Source organism: Rhinatrema bivittatum, chromosome 3 (genome assembly GCF_901001135.1).
Source record: "Rhinatrema bivittatum chromosome 3, aRhiBiv1.1, whole genome shotgun sequence".
Classification (NCBI taxonomy): Eukaryota; Metazoa; Chordata; class Amphibia; order Gymnophiona; family Rhinatrematidae; genus Rhinatrema; species Rhinatrema bivittatum.
In genome coordinates, this window is record NC_042617.1 from 96,023,584 (window position 1) to 96,044,127 (window position 20,544).

A 20,544-nucleotide genomic window follows, 5' to 3' on the forward strand; every position below is an offset into this window, starting at 1 on the left:
ACAAATTCTCATCCCGATCACAGAATCCTTGTACAAAACTATGACACACTGGAACAATTGCCTGCAATCAATCAATCATCTGCTCTCCAGCCTCAACCTAGTCCTTAACAACAACAAGAGAGAGATCCTAATCATCTCACAAGAAGACAATAACGGGCTTCTCAACCCAACTGGCACCCTCCTATCAACCATACCAAAATTAAATCAATCTCCGTATGTGAGAGATCTAGGAGTCATTCTTGACAACCAGCTAAACTTAAAAAAATTTGTAAACACCACCACTAAGGATTGTTTCTACAAACTGCAAGTCCTTAAAAAGCTGAAACCACTACTTTACTTCAACGATTTCTGTATGGTACTACAATCCATCATCCTAACCAAAATCGACTATAGCAACTCTCTCCTGCTTGGGCTCCCGGCCTGCACCATCAAACCTCTCCAGATGGTTCAGAACTCTGCAGCCAGAATTCTTACCAACACCAACAAAAGAGAACACATCACCCCCATCCTTAAGAACCTCCACTGGCTGCCCATTAAATACAGGATCCTCTTTAAAGTTCTCACAACCATCCATAAAGCCACGCACGACATCTCCCCGCTCCACCTAACTTCCCAACTGAGTAGGGAAGTTAGGTGGAGCGGGGAGACCTGTCAGAGGAGCTTACAAAGGCACACTCTATGCCCCCCCCCCCCCCCCAGCAAAATCTTCCCTTAGGAAACGCGCCTTATCTACAGCAGGCCATACACAGTGGAATGTGCTCACTCCAGACATCCGACAAGAACCTTGCCACTCAATTTTCAGAAAGAAACTCAAAACTTGGCTTTTCTGCCAAGCTTTTCCAGGAACATAAGCCCCTTGTTCACATCCAGCTTCTCGTTCCTCTGCGTAGTCTTACTTTCTGAACTAATTAAGCTCGTTCTAGGCACGATGTACCCTACTGATATTCTTTGCTGCAGGTTTCTGATTGTTACTCACACAAGCTGTACTTTGCATCTGCTCCCTATAATTCATTGTACAGACCACTTTATACTGTTAACTGTTTGTTTGTTATTATTGTCCATTCCATAACTTAGCTAAAATAGTTTCCCCTAACCAAGTTTTCTTTACCCCTTGTTCCAAGTACCGCCTCCGGGGGAATTTCTTTTCTTTGTTTCAATGTAAACCAATGTGATTTGAATGTCATAAGGAACACTGGTATATAAAAATTAAAAATAAATAAATAAATAAATAACTCGTTGTTAGAAGAGGATGCTGTGTGCATCAACAGAATAGATTCTATTAAGAATTCCTTTTTTCAATCGACCTCTCTTTGCCACAGTGCCATGAGGGCTGTTCCCAACCAGCTAGGACCTGCTTCTGTGTCGGCAATGTCTTCCTACTCTGAGCTCTCTGCTTGAGGCAACCCCTCCCCCACCCTCTGCAGTTCCCACTGTTAACCCTCCAATGGGAACTCTTCTTTATCATCTCCTCTGCTGTTCCGGCTTCCTAACTCCTGGGGTCTGCATGATATCTGTTTCTCTGCTAGAGGCTCTAGGACAGGGCTTCCCATATACTGAGTGTCTGTGGTATGCAAATGTATCTCATGCATATTCATTGCAGGTATCCTGAAAACTCGACTGGCTGTGGGGTCCCCAGGACAGGTTTGGGCAGCCCTCCCCTAGGACATTGCACTTGAGACAAATAAAGCCCACTGTGGAACTCTGCTACTGCTTGCCACAATGCAGGCAATTTCTGCCTCTGTCAGCCATGGGTGGGGCCATGGAAGGAAGACTTGGGCGCATTTCTCTAGCCCTTTCTTGGTTTTTTTTTTTCATCCAGCACTGTGTGGACTGCGGCCAAGCTCCCTTGCACCAGGCCCAAATGGGAACTGGAATTTTTCTTTTTTCTAGAGAGGAAAGAACAGCCTCACCCAGTCATTGCCTCCTGCTCCTTTCTCTATTTTAGCTTCTCCTGCTACCCCAACCTAACCACCACCAGCTGGAGGCAGAGAACTAGTGCCTGCCTATCATTCCTATCCCAGAATATACAATCCATTCAGAAAGTATTCAGACTCTTTCACTTTTTCTACATTTTGTTACATAACAGACTTATTCTAAAATGGATAATATGCATTTTTTTCCCTACTCAGTCTACACAAAGTATCCCATAATGAAAAATCAAAATCAACTTTGTATAAATTTGTGCAAATTAACAAAAAATAAAAACTAAATAGCCCATGTACATAAGTATTCAGACCCTTTACTCAGCACTTTGTTGAGGCACCTTTTGCAGTAATTGCAGCCTTGAGTTTTCTTGGGCATGACACTACAATCCTGGCACACCTGGATTTGGGGATTTTCTCCCATTCTTCTCTGCAGATCTTCTCAAGCTCTATTAGGTTGGATGGAGACCCTCGATACACAGCTATTTTCAGGTCTCCCCAGAGATGTTTGATCGTGTTTAAGTCCGGGCTCTGGCTAGGCCTCTCAAGGACATTCACAGCTCATGCAGAAGACACTCCTGTGTTGTCTTGGCCATGAGCTTAGGGTTATTGTCTTGTTGGAAGGTGAATCGTCATCCCAGTCTGAGGTCCAGAGTGCTCTGAACAGGTTTTCATCAAGGATCTCCCTGTACTTTGCTCTGTTCATCTTTTCCTCGATCCTGACTAGTCTCCCAGTTCCCACAGCTGAAAAATATCCCCACAGCATGATACTGTACCACCATGCTTTACTATAGGGATGGTATTTGCTAGGTGATGAGTGGTGCCTTGTTTCCTCTAGACATGACGCTTGGCATTCAGGCCAAAGAGCTCAATCTTGATTTTATCAGACCAGAAAATCTTGTTTCTCATGCTCTGAGACTCCTTTAAGAGATTTTTGGCAAACTCCAAGTGGACTATCAAGTAGGGATGTGCAATCGTTTTTGTCGAATTGGAAAATTTCAAAGAAATAGTCCAATTCAGCATGGGTCGGAGGACCCAAATCCTGAGACGGATTTTCCCCGAACTTCAGGGAAAATTCGTTGTTCGGGTTAGTGTGGGGGGAGGGGCACCTTTAAAAAAAAAAAATCCCAACCCAGCCCAACCTTTAAAATTTAGTTAATTACAACCCCCCCCCCGCCCTCCTGACCCCCAAAACTTGCCTAAAGTCCCTGGTGGTCCAGCGGGGGTCCCAGGAGCGATCTCCTGCTCTCGGGCCATTGGCTGTCAGTAAACAAAATGGCGCCGGTGGCCCTTTGCCCTTACCATGTAACAGGGACTACCGGTGCCATTGGTCGGCCCCTGTCACATGATAGGAGCAATGGATGGCCGGCACCATCTTAGAAAATGGAGCGGACCATCCATTGCTCCTGGCTGCTGATGGCCCGAGAGCGGGAGATCACTCCTGGGACCCCCACTGGACCACCACGGACTTTAGGCAAGTTTTCGGAGGGTCTGGAGGGTGGGGGGTTGTAATTAATGAAATTTGAAGGGTTGGGGTGGGTTGGGATTTTTTTCGGTGAAAATCACAGAGGAAAAAACCCGACCCAATGGAAAATGAAGTTTTCCACAGGTTGGCCAACCCGTACTGACCCGGCATAAAAAAATGAAGCACATCTCTACTGTCAAGTGCCTTTTACTGAGGAGTGACTCTACCCTAAAGGCCTGATTGGTGGAGTGCTGATGAGATGGTTGTCCTTCTGGAAGGTTCTCCTATCTCCAGAGTGGAAATCTGGAGCTCTGTCAGAATGATCATTAAGTTCTTAGTCAGCTCCCTGATGAAGGCCCTTCTCCCCCAATTACTCAGTTTGGGTGGGCAGCCAGCTCTCGGAAGAGTCCTGGTGGTTCTAAATGTCTTCCATTTAAGAATGCTGGAGACCACTGTGTTCTTTGGGACCGTCAATGCTTCAGTAATTTTATTACCTTTCTTAGATCTGTGCCTTGACACAATCCTGTCCTGGAGGTCTACAGACAATTCCTTCAATTTCATGGCTTTGATTTTGCTCTGACATGCACTGTCAACTGTGGGTCTTATATAGACAGGTATGTGTCTTTCCAAATCATGTTCGATCAATTGAATTTACCACAGGTGGACTCCAATCCAGTTGGAGAAACATCTCAAGGATGAACAATGTAAAATGGATGCACCTGAGCTCATCTTTGAATGTTATAGCAAAAAGTCTGAATACTTATGTACATGTGATATTTCATGTCTTTTTTAAATTAATTTGCACAACTTTCTACAAACCTGATTTTGCTTTGTCATTATGGAGTATTGTGGATAGATTGAGGAGGAGATGCATATTATCCATTTTAGAATAAGGCTGCAATGTAACAAAATGTGGAAAAAGTGAAGGGGTCTGAATACTTTCTGAATGCACCTCAAGAGATGACAAAAAAAGAAAGAGTTCTCTGCCTCCATCTGCTGGCAAACGATGGTAATCCTACTTGTCTGAACAGGTCTGGCAAGATGAAGAGGAAGTGCATGCATACTTTTGAAAATGGGAAAATATTTGCACAAGTCCAACCCATTCCCAACCCCGCCACCTGGACTACCTCCACTTAGTCTGGGCAAACTTATACACGAACAAGACATATGCATAGAAATTTATCCACATGCCAGGTGGACAATTTTGTAAAAGGCCATGTCTGCTAAAATAAATAAATAAATAAATAATTTTACTTGTGAAAATGTCTCTGAAAATTACCTTCCATAAGATTATTCCTAGCAGGCAACAAAAACATGGTTTTCTTAGAAATATCTAACAGACTGACTTGAAGGAACCAAGTTTGCATGTCTGCCTAAGCCCGTCTTTTCTAAATCAATCATGAGAACTTTGCAATAAGCCACAAATTTAATAGCTTTCAATGTTCAAACAAGTAAATAAAAATAAGGGGAGATTCATTGGCATTTTTGCAAAGTTGGAGTATTACACATTTACTAACAAAAATCTTACAAATATATGGAAGTATTTCTGCAAACGGAATGAAGGCGAATTTCAGACAGGCTACTCGTTTTTACTTCTTCATCTGCAAAAACGTGAGAATGAATCAAATTCATAAATTAACACAATTCAGGAAATGAATGCGGAAATAAACCCTCCCTAAAAGAAATTTGACAAAAATTATAAAATTCATTAAACAGCAACATCAAAAATACAAACTGTCTTAAGTTTTTTGATGTAAGCCAGTTCCAATTCTTATGGAAGATTTCTGTTTAGCAGGGCAGCTCTCCCACCTGAACTATAGCTTTTGGCAGCAATTTTACAGCAGCAAGTGAGAATCCAGCTCATGAATCACTGTGAGATGGGTCAAAACTGGGAGGCAGAGCCAAGTCAGGTTTGGCAGGGAGTTTGGTTTGTTAAATTAGTTTATAACAGGGAAGAGGAATGTGGCTCAGATAATCTGAGGTGCACTGGAGTTCAGAAATGGTTTGCTCATCCCTAGAGATGCACCAAATATAGATTTTGTTTCCCCATTTTCACTTCCCCAGGTCAAATATCACAAACTTAGACTAGCATCAAACACCCCACAGGCAATACATCAGTTGCAAGGCTACCTGCTCGAGAAGGTGGCTCCATATGGGCTTCTGAAACCTGTTAGACAATATCAATATCAATATCCTGTTTGTATGAAAGATGCCATTGCAAATACAAGCTTTACTTCTACCACTATTATTCTGAATTTATTGGTCCAGCAATAGTACTGTTGCTGTTGAGTTTGGAGACCCAGGTTTAATTCCCAAACTTGATTCCTACTCTTCAGGCATGCAGGGTTTTGGTGTTGCTCTTTAGGCAACATTTACAGCTCCTACGATTGAGAGTCAGCTATCCCAACTGCTGACTGACTGGTTTAAGAATACTGTTCCTCTCCCTGCCTCAGCCAGAGGATGGCTGGGTTAGATGGGAGTGGGTTGAAGTTGCAGTATTTGTACTGCAACCTGAACCAGAGCATTATCCTAATAACTGGAAAACCAAAAGAGAGCAGGAGGAACGTGCCAGGCAAAAACAAGTATATTGCACCCATTGAGAGATACAAAGAAAACAAATATATCTGCTAGCGGTGTGCATTCGTTTTCGACATATTGGCAATCCGCAACGTATATGTCCCTATTCGTTGTATTCGTGGGGTCACGAAACGTATGGTGAACCCCCACGAATACAACGTATCTAACGAATAAACCCCCCACCCTCCTGACCCTCCAAGACTTACCAAAAGTCCCTGGTGGTCCAGCAGAGGTCCTGGCGCAATCTGCACTCAGGCTGTCGGCTGCTGGTATTCAAAATGGCGCCGATAGCCTTTGCCCTCACTATGTCACAGGGGCTACCAGTGCCATTGGTCGGCCCCTGTCACATGATAGGAACAATGGATGGCCGGTGCCATCTTGTGGGGGATGTAGTTAATTAAATTTAGAGTGTTGGGATGGGGTTTTTTTTTGGGAAATGAATACATACGTAACTAATGAACGTATCGGGGTCCCCCAAGAATGGATGCAACGGATTTGGCTCCCCACGAATACGAATACCGAATGGGATGAATCCGTCCCTACTGATCATCCCTAATATTTGCAGAGGTCAATCTTCAAAGCCTGACTACATAAATTGTGCTTCTAACTTGTAAGTCAGAGAATTGCCAGTTTCACCAGTTTATACACCAGTTTGCCCAGTTAACAGCTAGGTCCTCCAAACCCCCCTGATTTGATAGTCTGCAGGCCCCCAGATACCCCAGACCCTTTAAACCCCTGGGAAATGGCTCTTTTTATTTTTCAAATGTACACTTCCTCCATAGCAGAATTAAACTTATGTGGCGGGGATCTGGGTTCATGCCCAGGTGAAAAAGTATTTACATGCACATCGCTTGGCCATGCCCCAAAATGCCCAGGTCCCACCCAGACCACAGCCCCTTCTTTATAAAACCGCTTGAGATGTGCATGCAGCAGGAGATATGCGTGCATCTGGGAAGCTTTTAAAATTTGGTGGGTGCACACGAGCTTGACTTATATAAATGGGGGCATCAATGGGGGTATCAATGGGGGCATTATGGCAGCGAGGCTAAACGTTCACTAGTAAGCACACCTACCAAGTGCTTTCTGGCTAAAGTTGCATGTACAAGTCTGGTCAGAAAAAGTAGCTGTTCTAACTATATTTGGATAAAGTTATGCATGGAACTTTTATCTGAGTATAGTCAGTTGCAGATTTATACATGTATTTCCCACTAAATATCTGGGAAAACTTTATGCACTTAGCTTTCGCCAGGAATTTTTGCCATTTGTCAGCTTACATTGATCTCAGTATAGAAATCCTCATCTTTGACAGTCTAAATTAGCCATAATCCATATTTTTATGGGAAAGGGTTTTATCTAAATAGGCTAGATAAAGTATGGTCCATCCTTGGACCATTATTTAGCCATCTGAACCCTTCCACAATAGACCCTGTTTCTTCTCCGACAGTTTTTAAATCAAGGAATCAAGTTAAATATTGTGATGATTCACCAGTAGTTGCCCTGCTCCCTGCATAGGAACCGACACCTCAAGCTACAAGACAAGAACAGATAGTTTTAAATAAGTTGGAAACCAAGATGGCTGCCTTGTGAACTACCTTTCCCAGCTATCCTGTCTGCCTATCGTTTGGCAGCTATCAGAAATGAATCAGGACTGGGAGGAGGCGGTAGCACAGCATTGAAAGGCTATTCCTTTGTTTAAAGAAGGAGGTGCCTGTAGTGAAGGAGGAGGCAAGGAAGAAGAGGACTCATTGCTCAAGACTTGCTTGGGGACTGGCTATCCAAGGAGGCAGATTCTGAAGAGGAAGAGAAAGAGCCAGAGGACAGATTCATCAGAGAGTCTCAATATTAAGCTAAGAACTTATGTCTGTTTAAACACAGAAACAAAGAAATGATAGCAGAAAGGGACTGAAAGCTTCTTAAAGTAATAACTGCCACTCTGTTCGGGTTACTCCCATGTTTCTCTTAAGGGTAGTAACGGCCACTCTGTGCAGTTATCCCCAAGCTTTTTGATAACCTATAAAAATTGCAGCTAGCAACATTTTTACTAGGAGATGAGCTTTCTTGAAAATTCAGACAGTGCTGCTTGACGTGCTTTGCTTATGGACTTGGCCGTAGAAGCAGTCCTGTGCTTTTTCCTTATGTCTGCGTATCAGTACCCCACACCATAGAAGTCAGGGCCCTCTTGGTTGTTGTCTGAATCCAATTCCCCTTTTTCACCTGCCATCAAAGTTGGGAGCAATGTTGTAGTTGCATTAAAAGCATCATGGCTTATTGTTTAAGCTTGTTGAGGAATTGCTAGGTTGCACTGCTAACTGAAACATTGACCATGTTGAGAATTGGGCTCACATTCTCAAGAAGCTATTGGGAATTTTAAAGATAAGTCTGTTTGTATTGCATTTTATATCATATAAAAAATTTAAAAAATATACAGTATGTGACAGTGGGGCTCCGATGAGAACATATAAAAAGGGCTTATACATTGTGGTATATTTTCTAAATTAAATTATGAGCAAATACTACCTACTGATATGAAGGACCCTCAAAAAAAAATAAAACTATGTTTAAAAATTGTAAATAAATTTAACACTTCAGGTATTGCATATTTCTCAGTGGCAAAGTGTTATTTGATCAAGGCAGGCCTGTTTTAAGTGATATTATTTCCTTTCCTTTTGGGACTATTCTCAAGTAGCTGTTTTTAAATAAAATAAATAAATAAAGCTGGAACTAATAATACTGCACCCTTGTTTTAGTTTGTGGGTTTGTTTTGGAGCTGAAGACCACATCACTTTACTAATGCACAAGTGGGCTTTGATTTCCCAAAGAGCTAGAAGGAATGTTTGGAACTGTAGCAGAGTGATATTGCCTTTAATTAAGAACCTCTATATTTTTCAAAGAAATAAAAGCAGTGCTTGGGATTGCAGCAGAGAAGAGGACTTTAGCTAACAAGCCATGCCTTGCAACTACACAGAGAGAAAATTGTCTTCAATCAAGCAGCAGAATGTGGGAACTGAACAGGAAGAGAGCTTTCCTTAATTAGTGAGCAGGAGATTTTACATTTTACAAAAATGCAGCTCTGACTAATCATTTAGCACATTCAAGCCAAATATTCAAGCTACAAGAAGGGGAAACTCAAACTAATTGAAAGACCGCTGCAGTTGAATAGCCGTGTGAAGTTAGCCAAGGAACCACTTGGTGTCCGCCTCAACTGGTGAAATACATATCAGGAATCCAAGACGCTAGTGTTACCTTTTTAAGCTTAATTAACTGAAGTCTTGTAACTTATATGGAAAGGTTGGCACTGTATTATTAGAAACCAAGAAATGGAGCTGTGTTGACTTATTGGAAAACATATTACTGCCTGGAGAATATGACTGTGATATTTTTCAATAGAGAATTCTGCCTGTGAACTTCAAGGACAAAAATTATTAATGTAACCTCTTCTGCTTGAACTTTTTGGAACTGAGATCTGCCACAAGTCCAAGATAGGACAAGGAAAATAGTTAGAGGAGGAATAATCCAAAAGCATGGAATATTGGGGGAAGGTTCTCCTGACTTGAGTATATGGGACTTCGTCTTCCAATCCAGAAGGGGGCACTGCCGACACTTGGTAGGACAGAGTGAGTGGGTGTCCTGCCTCCGAGAAAATGTTCAGGAGTATTGGGCCAGAGATCTGGATGTAGGTAAGGCGAGATTCACTCATGCTGCTTGTGTGAGTCCTTGATTTCCTTTTTGTTACTGTCATAGGGCAGCTTCTACCCAAACTCCAGGCAGCATTTCCATCCATCCAGTGGACCAGAACACACCCCGGGTTTTTCACTTCGGCACAAGATTAATTTTCCAAATTCAAAATGTTCTATCACATTTGAAGATAATTTTAGTTTAGCGAGTCAAGGAATAGCAAAATTCTATCCCAGTTTTTTTAAAAGAGCAGTGGTTGGTAGTACTTCTGTCCTTTTATTTGTAGATGTATTGACAATAACAAGAAATCTGAAACATATTCCCCACTACTTAAAATAGTTTAGGTATATCAAGAGTATAAAGAATCTGTGTTTGGGTTTGATGAAAGCTGGTACACAAAACCATTTGGAATACAATAAATGTCTTGCCCTGTTTATTGCTGCAGTAGGACCATGTTTGAACTCGCTATTTCATCCTATAAATGTTTACACTGACTTGGAGTGCACAGGTGGATTCTGCTTTTAAGAATGCCTCTCCTAAGAGCAATTTATAACAATAGTGTTAACATTTCAAGAAGAACTTGTCTTTCAGAGCAACATTCATTTACTTGTTCAATTGTCAGGCCACTGTTTTAAGGAAAGAGAATTGCAAGGGAGTATTTGCACTATGCCCTGAATTTATATATGAGACAATGAAAATATGCTCATGAAATCTAATTAATCCAAATCTGGGAAAAACTAGTTTAAAGCATCTGATGTTTCAACTATGCACATGGTCTTCCGTTATTTTCTGACTACTATTCTTTCCAGTCATTGAATTCCAGTCTTTGCAACGTTTCAGTGTTGCAGGATGGCCAGAGCAAATAGATTAGGCCTGCACTAACCAATGAAAAGTAATTGCATACCCCTGAGAAAGGGGAACAGGGGTGATTTACTCAGAAGCAAAGACCATCTTAAAAGCTGAAGTTACACTTTAAAATCATAGGCAGGCTTAACAGCAATCTCTGGATGATTAGAAAGAGGCTACCACATTAGGCTGCCAAAATTATATAATTAGGTAAAAGAGAACAAGCACAGTATGTTGGTAGATGATGCTCATTTTCAGGACTACCAAGATCTTCTTCCTAGGCAACATGGAGAGGGTTGCCAACTCTTTCTAAGTTGACCGACAGGCTGATCCAGTCCTGTTTTGCCCTGTGGCATGCACAGAGTGGATTAGTCTGTCTGTCAACCTGGGATGAGCTGGCAAGGCTAAATGTGGATCACATGCACAGTTCTTCATAATCTTCTGCATCACACAGAGGGATCTATTTACTAAACTGTTTTAGTCTTATTACAGGCTTTAATGTAGATTAAATGCACTAATATGGCTTAGCAATTTAAAACTTTCACATTAACACAGCCTGAATATCACTTTCTGTAATAATAAGCAAATACACTAATTATCGTGCACAGTCATGATAATGAGTTCATTTGCATGTTAATGCTGCCCATGAGTGATAGTTAACTTCAGCTCAAGAGCTACAGTTTAACTGTCAGACCGTGCATCACACCCTAAGGCACATGCAGTTGTTCAGCCCTAGCCCCTCCCATGAATTCTTAAAGGGGTTTGAAACCCTGAATTAATCCCACACACACACTGGAGTGAAGCACTCTCCCGAGCCCCATCCCTGCTGCATCAAATTTCCTTTACTAAAAGACCCCCTTACCTCCATGGGCCACCACAAAAGTATAAATTATGAAGCCTCATTCCTCATTCCCTAATCCACACTTTATAACCCCTCCCCCCCACCTTCCTGACTTTTCCTCACCATTCAAAGCCCTCTGGGTGGTAAGGGAGTAGAAGCAATCCTCAGTTACTATTGCCCCAATGGCACCAGAATCCAAACTAGCACCAGCTGACCTGAGGCTCCTTTATGCCTTGCACATGCTGGTAACATCCATGGGAAGAATCCCCATAGTTTCAGAAACAGTCTCATTCATTTAGAAACCAAATATGAAAAAAGAAAAATGAGGTGGCAGTTCACCCTTTTTCTTTCTAGGATCTCAAGGGTAAATGTCTGAGAATATTCAGGTTTTGCTGAACAGCAAATCTCATTATAGAGTTTATTCAGTGAATGTGTAGGCTATTATAAAATATACCTCTTCCAAACAGTGTTTCAGAACCCCTTCATATCACGAGATTCAACTGAATATGTTTCCCAACTGAGAAAAAACAATTTTTAAAAAAACTGCTCCCTGCTCCAGGCAGAAAAGCAACCCAATATAGATAGTCCTCCTCCCCTTACAGCTCAAAACCTATAAATGTCCAGGCTGCATTTGTGATATTTTTCCACACAAAAGAAACAGTTTCATCAGTACGTCTGTATATTACAACTTTAACAGCATTTATAATAGATTAGCTATTAAACACCACCTCCCACTGTAGCGTCAACAGTCGCTCTGGCTACTAACCTCCCACTGATGTAGGTGGCTAGGTGCTATGAGTTCCCTCTATTTCAAAGCTGCATGGGGAAAAAACCCACAATTCTCTTTTCTCTTTCTCTGTACTGCAGGGCTGAAGACCCTCAACATATTTATTTATTTATTTATTTAAAATTTTTATATACCGGCATTCATGTTGCAAACACATCATGCCGGTTTACATATAACAGGGGTGTACAGTGAACAATTCAATAACCTATTTGTGTAGAAGGAAGCAGTTACAAATAACAAGGTAATAGAACTGGGAGGAGAGAAGAAAAGGGAGAGAGACATATTCCATCATGTCTGAGATGGAACATTTGGCAAATCTATGTCCATACACTCTTGCTCATATACCTGATCTGTTTCAGACCTCCTCCCTGTCACTATCTCCGTTCCCGCCTCTGTCTAATGCCAAGACTTCTCCTCTTTCAGCTGCTCATTAGTCTCTTGAAATGCACCTGATGACTATACCTCCTTGTTCTTGGCCTGCCAGTCCCAGGTCAGATGATCAGGTCCCTCCCTAGACATAATGGGAAATGTATTTTCTACTGCTAGTTCTAATGTCTTATGGGTATCCTTAAAGAGACCCTTTCTTTGAGGACAGCTTTTTTGTTTTTTCTTTTGCTCAAGTGCGATGAGGTTCCTGGCACCTCAACACAAGTCACATTTTTAAAAGTACTGTGTCTGACTATATAACTGTAGTTTGTCACTTTCCCGCTCCCCCCCCCCCCCCTTTCCACCCTCCCTACCCTCCTGTCAACCCCCTTACACTGTTTTATTACTATTGTGGTAACATCGCTTCATACTGTTTTATATTGCTATAATATATTGTTATATTTTTTATTCTGCCCTCATCCCTCGGTCCCAAGTAGCCCTTCTCGCCTGTTCTCCTGTTACACTCTAAATGGTTCGGCAAAAATGCTAATACCTTGTTACCGTCCAAATTTTTACCCCCTGTTCAATGTACTTCTCCTATGTTTGATGTAAACCGATGTGATATGACTGGTCATGAACGTCGGAATAGAAAAAGAATAAATAAATAAATAAACATCAGTCCTTGAGTGCCATAAACATGTCTGCATACATTTGATCTTTTAGAACAATGGTTCTCAACCAATTTGTCATGACACACATCAGCGTGTCATGAAGACCTGGGAGTTGTGTCATGGACAATTTATGCAGGCAGACAGGATACAACCCTCTTCTCCTTTTCGCAGGCCCTGCAGAAACTTTATTGGGGCATATCTGACACAACTGATAACTACTACTACTATCACTATTTATCATTTCTAAAGTGCTACTAGACATACACAGATAAAGGGTCAGATCTGAGAGTATGGAGTTCTTAGGCAGAGAACTGGGAGGCAGGAGGGTTTGCCCCGTAAATCAAAAAGCAGCAAGAGGAGTCCCAGTTTTCCTAAATCCAGCCCTGGTGCTCTACAGATACTCATAAGAGACAGTCCCTGCTCCATAGAACTGTAAATCTATTCAAGAAAATGTATATGACAACAAGAGTCTATTAGAATTGCATTTATTTTAGAAAAGTGGTTAGGATTTAAAAAAGGGAGCATGATACATGGACTCAGTAAGTCTATTCTATGCATACAGCACAACATGGTGGTGTTGTGTTTGTGGACCCTTTGGGCGAGGCAGGATTGGTGCAACCTGCAGGGAGGAGCCCTACAGGTTCCCACCATTGGCAGGCAGACCCAGATGGAGCAGAGGCCCACCTGGAGCTTTGCCTAAACCAGCTTTCATTCCCCTCAGGTTGAGTCTTTGGGCGACGGGGCAGGTAGGTCTTAGGTGGGGGCCTCTGCTGATGGCAATTAAGGTCATCATAGAGAAGCTGGGTAGGCAGACAGAGGTCAGACATATCCAGAGGCAGGCAGTGAACATAAGAATATAAGAAATTGCCATGCTGGGTCAGACCAAGGGTCCATCAAGCCCAGCATCCTGTTTCCAACAGAGGCCAAAAACCAGGCTACAAGAACCTGACAATTACCCAAACACTAAGAAGAACCCATGCTACTGATGCAATTAATAGCAGTGTTCAAGCAATAGTCAAGTATATCTGGTGGTCAAGCAATAGTCAAGCATATCTGGTAGGAGGTAGTGATCAGTGGTAGGAGTGATCAAGCATATCCAAGATCAGGCCGAGGTCACAACAGGAAGCCATCCAATGGGAAAGGAGGGATGGATAGGCAGGACAAGAAGGCAAGTAGAAGAGCAGGTGGACAATGAGAGAGAGAGAGAGGCATGAGAACTAAAGACAAGGACACTGGAACTGAAGAACTGAAGAACTGAAGACAAGATGCTGGAGCAACACATTCTACTTCAAGAGTAGGTGGACCTGTTGCTGAGGTGTTGGAGGAGTGTCAGCAAGGACCTGAGTGGGTGAGGTCATCAGGAGGTGACTTCAGACTTTTCCCGCCTTGGGCCATTTAAATAGGGCACCATCAGGCACACACGTGCCTCAGGAGGAGCAGAGTGGCTAGAGTCAGTGGCATGTTACCATGTGGTGTGGCAGCAGTGGCTCGCCCCATTGGAAATCATTGGTCTGCTATGAGAAGCCATGGGGGAGACAAGTCACATTGGGAACTGACAAGGAAAGCTCAGTCGGGACAGTAAGTGCTGTAGTCCATTGGAGCAGCCTGCGGACCGCCAAACACAACAGAATTCTCAGAAAGATGAATAGATGTTAGTATTGTTATTGGGAAAGAATTAACACATTTTAGCAGTGTTTTGGTTTTGTGTTCAAAAGAAGAGAGTGGCATCAAGATGATAACAATTAGAGTGCTATCCCCAGACACAGAAAAAGAGGAAAAAAGGGGGAAGGCAAAATGTTCTATTTTGGCCATGTTAAGTTTAAGGGGGCTGCAGGACATCCTTGTGGTGATATCAGGCAAGCAGGCTGATATTTGGGGTTGGATTCATGGTGAAAGTTCTGGTATAGAAAAGACGATCTGAGAATCATCGGCAAAAATGTTATACTGAAAGCTGTGGGAGGCAATCAGAGCACCAAAGGAAGAAAAAGAAGAAGGGCCAGCGTATAGCCTTAAGGTTCACCAACTGCTAACAGAATAGCGGTGGAGAAAGATCCACCAGAGGATAAATCATGAGAGAAGTAAGAAGAAAACAAGATAGAGAAAAGTCCTGAAAATCAACGGTGTTACAAGGTGTTGAGGAGATGAAGGTGATCAATGGTATCAAAAGTAGCAGATAAAGTAGGAGGGAATGGGAGGAGGAGGAGGCAGTTTGAGAAGGGATGTGGGTCTCCTCTGCTTCTGTGTGTTGCGTCCGTCGCTGCTCGACTCCCTCACTCCGCCCTCTTTACTTCTGTGGTGACTCCCTCTGGGTCTGATGGATGGCTGGCTGCCGCGGCGTCTCCATGTTGTCTCCCTCTGGTGTCCCCGGACCGGCTCGACATTGCAGAACCGCCATGTTGCCTGATGACCTTGAAGCAAGAGCTGCACTACTCTCTCCTCAGTATAGTAGGGGCGCCCCCCTGAGATGACGTCATCCATTTCCAATATTTAAAGGTCTCTTATTCACTATCTAACTGAGATAGCAAGGGGATTGCTTCGGCTTTACTCCCAAGCTACTCTGCCTCCTCAGACTTACCAGAGGTACTTGCTCCTCGAGGGCCCATGTTCCTGGACACTCTGAAGATTCTCTACTGCCTGGAAGCTATCACTGCTACAAACAATTGTGAGTTACCATCGCTGTCTCAGAGCTTTCCCTGGAACCAGGTACTCACTCCTCGAGGGCCTAAACCTTTCCAGCTCCTGAGCTTCCTTGAGACCTTATGTGAGTTTTGTCATCTAGTTCTGTGCATGAACCTTGTCTACTCTGCCTACTCACTTTCTACAGTTTCTCAACAGCTCAGCCATCCTGGATCGCAGTTCCAGTGCCTGAGGGACTACAGCCCTGCCGGGCATATCAGCTCACTACTGCCACCTCTGGTGGTTTCCAAAACCTGTTTAATAAAAGAATTAATGTGTGTCTGTCTCCATACTGAAGCCTAGCCGGTGGTCCCTCTCAGGATATCCTCCCGGGGGCGTGGTCATCTGCCACCGGCCCAGGGTTTCACCATTACTATCTCAGATTCATAACAGATTGCTAACTCCCAGCATAGCAGAATATAACAGATATCTGAGACACTACAAGATAGCTGACTCCTCATTCTTAGGAGCCATTCATTCAGATTGCTCCTCCCATCTAACGCCCAGCTTTCTTAACAGATATAACAGATTGCTAACTCCTCACGGAGAACCATAACAGATTGCTAACTCCCTAGCAGATTTATAACAGTGTGTCCTTGTGACACCAACTCTATCTTCTCCAAAGGCCCAGAAACAATGCTACCAGTGCTGTCTTTGCCCCCACTTGAGATGTCAACGCTCCCTCCTTCCATCAGAACACCTCTCTCTCCTCCTCTTTCCTGACTTGGCAGGAAACTGATGCCTCCTACTATACTGAGGAGAGAGTAGTGCAGCTCTTGCTTCAAGCACTGGTGGTGATCTGAACCAAAGCTTTCCCCTCCCTCCTGTGCCATGCACTGCACTAGAACAGACCAGGATCATCTCTACTAGCAGTGGCTGGGTAAGTGAGCAATGCATTCATCATGGGACTTTGAGCTGGATAGAGGGGTAAGGCAGCAGTCTTTGAGATGGTTGAATGGATGTTTCTGCATTTCCCTGGTGATTTGAAAAAGATCAGGACCAGTATGAGACCTATCTCGTGGATCTGTTTGATATCACATGCTTCAAATGGAAGAAATGGTTCCAAAACTTCAGCAAATGCTTCTGCAAGGCAATCTCTCAGGCAGGATACATTTTGACTAATTTAAATATGTACTGATACTTATTTTATCCAGCATACTATCCAACAAAGACATCTTCCAGCAATAGGAAAGCTAGCAGAAGCCTAGCCCAAGTACATCAAAGATGAGAAATGCTATAACAGGATATCCTTACCTGAGTGCCAGGACTCCATGGAGGAGTTTGATTAAGTGGCCATATCTGAGATAGAAGAAGAAGAATCTGGAACTTCACATATTCCCAAGGAACTGTATTGAGTTCTGGAAGACTTAAGACAGTGAAGAATATGTGAAGTGGAGGAGTAGCCTAGTGGTTATAGCAGTGGTCTCAGAACTAAGAAAGTCAGTGCCCCAATCCAATTTCTTTCAGTGATTCTCCTTGTGACCATGAGCAAGTCATGTCACCCTCCAGTGCCTCAGGTACAAACTTAAGGCCTGAAATACTAGGGCTTTTCTCCCATTCCATGTCTATGGGAAACATGCTTAGTAAATGACCATCTTAGATTGTAATCCCTCTGGAGCAGGGAAGTACCTATTGTACTTGTAATGCAACTTGCCATGAACTGTCAATGGAAAGGTGTAAGCTAAATCCCAATAAAATGAATAGAAATATGAATCAGGCAGTCAACTGAGATTTTGAAACCCAGATAACTTAAGTATTTATAAAATCTGATTTCACTGTTCCAAGATTGGATAGAAAAGACGCTTCAAGTAATCTGTGAAGATCTGGGGATCATGAGAGACAGTCAGCTGAAGAGGAAAACGTTGATCTCCTTTTGTGAGTAGTATGGCTTCCAGAATCTTGAAAAACAGATTCTTGAAAATGCTTTCCAGAATGCTGGTCAAAATGATACCATGAGCCTAGCCTACAAGTATTTTGTTATGAAGTGTTTAGAAATGTTACACCGCTTTCACTATGTGCTTCCACACCTAAAAGGTAGCTGAAGAGTCATTTCTCCCTGCAGTCTTTTGATGAGAGGGGGAGATATGTAAACCACCCTGCAAGGGGAGACTCTCCTGCTGTGGAGACTTGGGCCAGGAGTAAGGGAGAGAAATAGGGGCTCTTGGTATTGCTTGCAGAGGGCACTCCCAGAATCCTTCTCTCCTACTGGGTTGAGAAAGTTGGGGCCCAAGACCCACCCAGTTTCATCTCCTGGAGGTAGGGAGGGAGAGCAGAGATAAGAGGAAAGGGAAGTCAGATGTGATTTTTGTTTTAAAAATGTATTATATTAAACAAATGTGCTGTCAACTAGTTTATGCAGGATACATTTCTTATTGTAATTATTGTAGCAAAGTTTAAATAAACAAAGTTCTAATATATTCTCCTTTTCTAAGGAATCATTTCTAGAACTTCACAACTTTAACTATCAGGTAAGTACTCATCCCTAATTCTTGAATTCTGCCAAATTACTGAACAGATGAAATAAAGTGCTTTCAAAAGATGTGATGCTTTGTGTTTTATTTTGCTTTGCAGGTGTTTTAGACTTTTACTTCAAACCACTGCAGGTAGGTATATAACTTATTGCAGGACTGTACTTTTTTTCCCCTTATGTTCTGTGTGGATGTTTATTTCCTGTCCATTTATATAGTTTCTGCTGTGATACCACTAGTGTGCACACCTAGGGCCTGATTTTAAAAATAATTCACATGCTTAAAATTGGGTTTTACAAGTGTAAATTTACTTTACCCATGAAAGTGGACTTTTGAAAATCGTTACAGTATATGCCAGTGAATTGTTTATTGCATATTCATGGGTAAGTGCACTGTTAGAATGTACGATATCCTACATTTACTTACCTTAGTCTATGTGCCTATTTGTAAACCGTTGCGTATAACTTAGCGACGGTATAGAAAAGTTTTTAAATAAATAAATAAAGAAATAAATAAATAAATAAATAAATGGCTTTAAAAAAATCCTGTAATAGCATGTTACATTTACACATGTAACTCCTTTTAAAATTACCCTTTAAAAGTTGTTACCATGCACCAGTTGCCAGGGTACATCACTGGTGAGACCTGCTTGTATGCTGCTTCCTCCTTGATTGAGTGAGTCATCTCTGGCAAAGTGTCTGTCTTCCTTCTTCTCCTTCTGGTGTCTTACAAAAGGGACCCCTAATTATAAAAAAAAAAAACAACTAAAAATAATTAGAAACCTAACTACTAGTTTCCCCACTAATTTTCCAGAAATCTAATGTCTTCCCTGTAGAAACTCGTGGAGTCTTTTTGAACTTCCTAGATAGCTAATGTCACAAATTAAAGGATAATTCAGTGTCCCTGTCAAGGAACATCTTTTTTCAAACAATAATCTTCATTCTTTTTAAAATTATTTTTACAATAAAAATGGAGCTCTTTATAATTTTAGAGCAACAAAGCCAACTAATGCTGACATGTTTACTAGATGACTGAGAATTAAATTTTGTACTCTGAGCACCTGGTGCAATGACTAGAGCACTTCCAGATTCTTTTAGGACAAGGGCTCTTTTACACAAGTTTAGTCAGATGGCTGGCTATCAATAGGGATGGTACATATTGAGTGGAGGAGTAGCCTAGTGGCTAGAGCAGTAGGCTATGACCCAGCAAAACCAGCATTCAGATCCCATTGTTGCTCCTTGTCACCTCAGGCAAGTCACTTTACCCTCCATTGCCTCAGGTATAAAATTGTAGGGTCATTCACTAATGCTTTATTGCGTGTGTTAGGGCCCTAATGCACGCAATAAGGCCATATCACATGCAAAAAGGGACATTTCGCATGCGATATAATGCTAATTAGGGGGAGGGGAGAAGTTGGGGCGGGGAGGGGAGAAGTTGGGGCGGGGAGGGGAGGAGGAGGGGCAGGAGGAGGGAGGAGTCGGCGGTGTCTTCGCTGCCGGCGAAATCATTACCAACGTTATCGTCGGCAGTAGCGCGCCGAATAGCATCACCTTTCACGGTGGCGCTATTCTGTGCAAAAGCCGGCAGTGAAGACACCACCGTGGTGCAAAGGCTGCAGGCTTTCGCAGGCCCACCCCCCCCCCTTCGCCCCTCCGCCCCCCATTTTCGCTGGATCCATCATTCAGTGATGAATGATGAATCCAGGCCTTAGATTGTTATCCCTGTGGAGATAGGGGAATACCTATACTACCTAAATGTAATCCACTTTGATGAACACTCTGAAGTGCTGAAAAGCAGAATATAAACATCTCAATAAATAAAATATTAGTGAATTATCAGTTATATTTGGTAAGAACCATCTGTCTTTCTCACCTCCACTCCTCTCACCTCTCATCTCCATCTCACTAAAGCTAAGCTATATTCTGTGATTCAGCTTAGCATTTCCTTTATTCTAGTTCTCCCTGTCTCTTACCTTATGTACTATATCAAATTTTGTTAATCAAAATTAGTTTTTTTTTATTCATTCTCTCAGTTATCTTAGTGTGTTTGTCACTTTAAATTAACTCTGGACTGACTCTGTGACAAAGTAACAGCCCACAGGTCTGCACTTGGCAGTTTCCAGTGATGTTCTCCAATAATTCTAAACTGTAACCAGTATAGGTGAACCACAGTATCAATACTGCTCTGATGCCACGGAGGAAGTAGTATCAACACTGCTCTGATGCCACGGAGGAAGTAGTATCAACACTG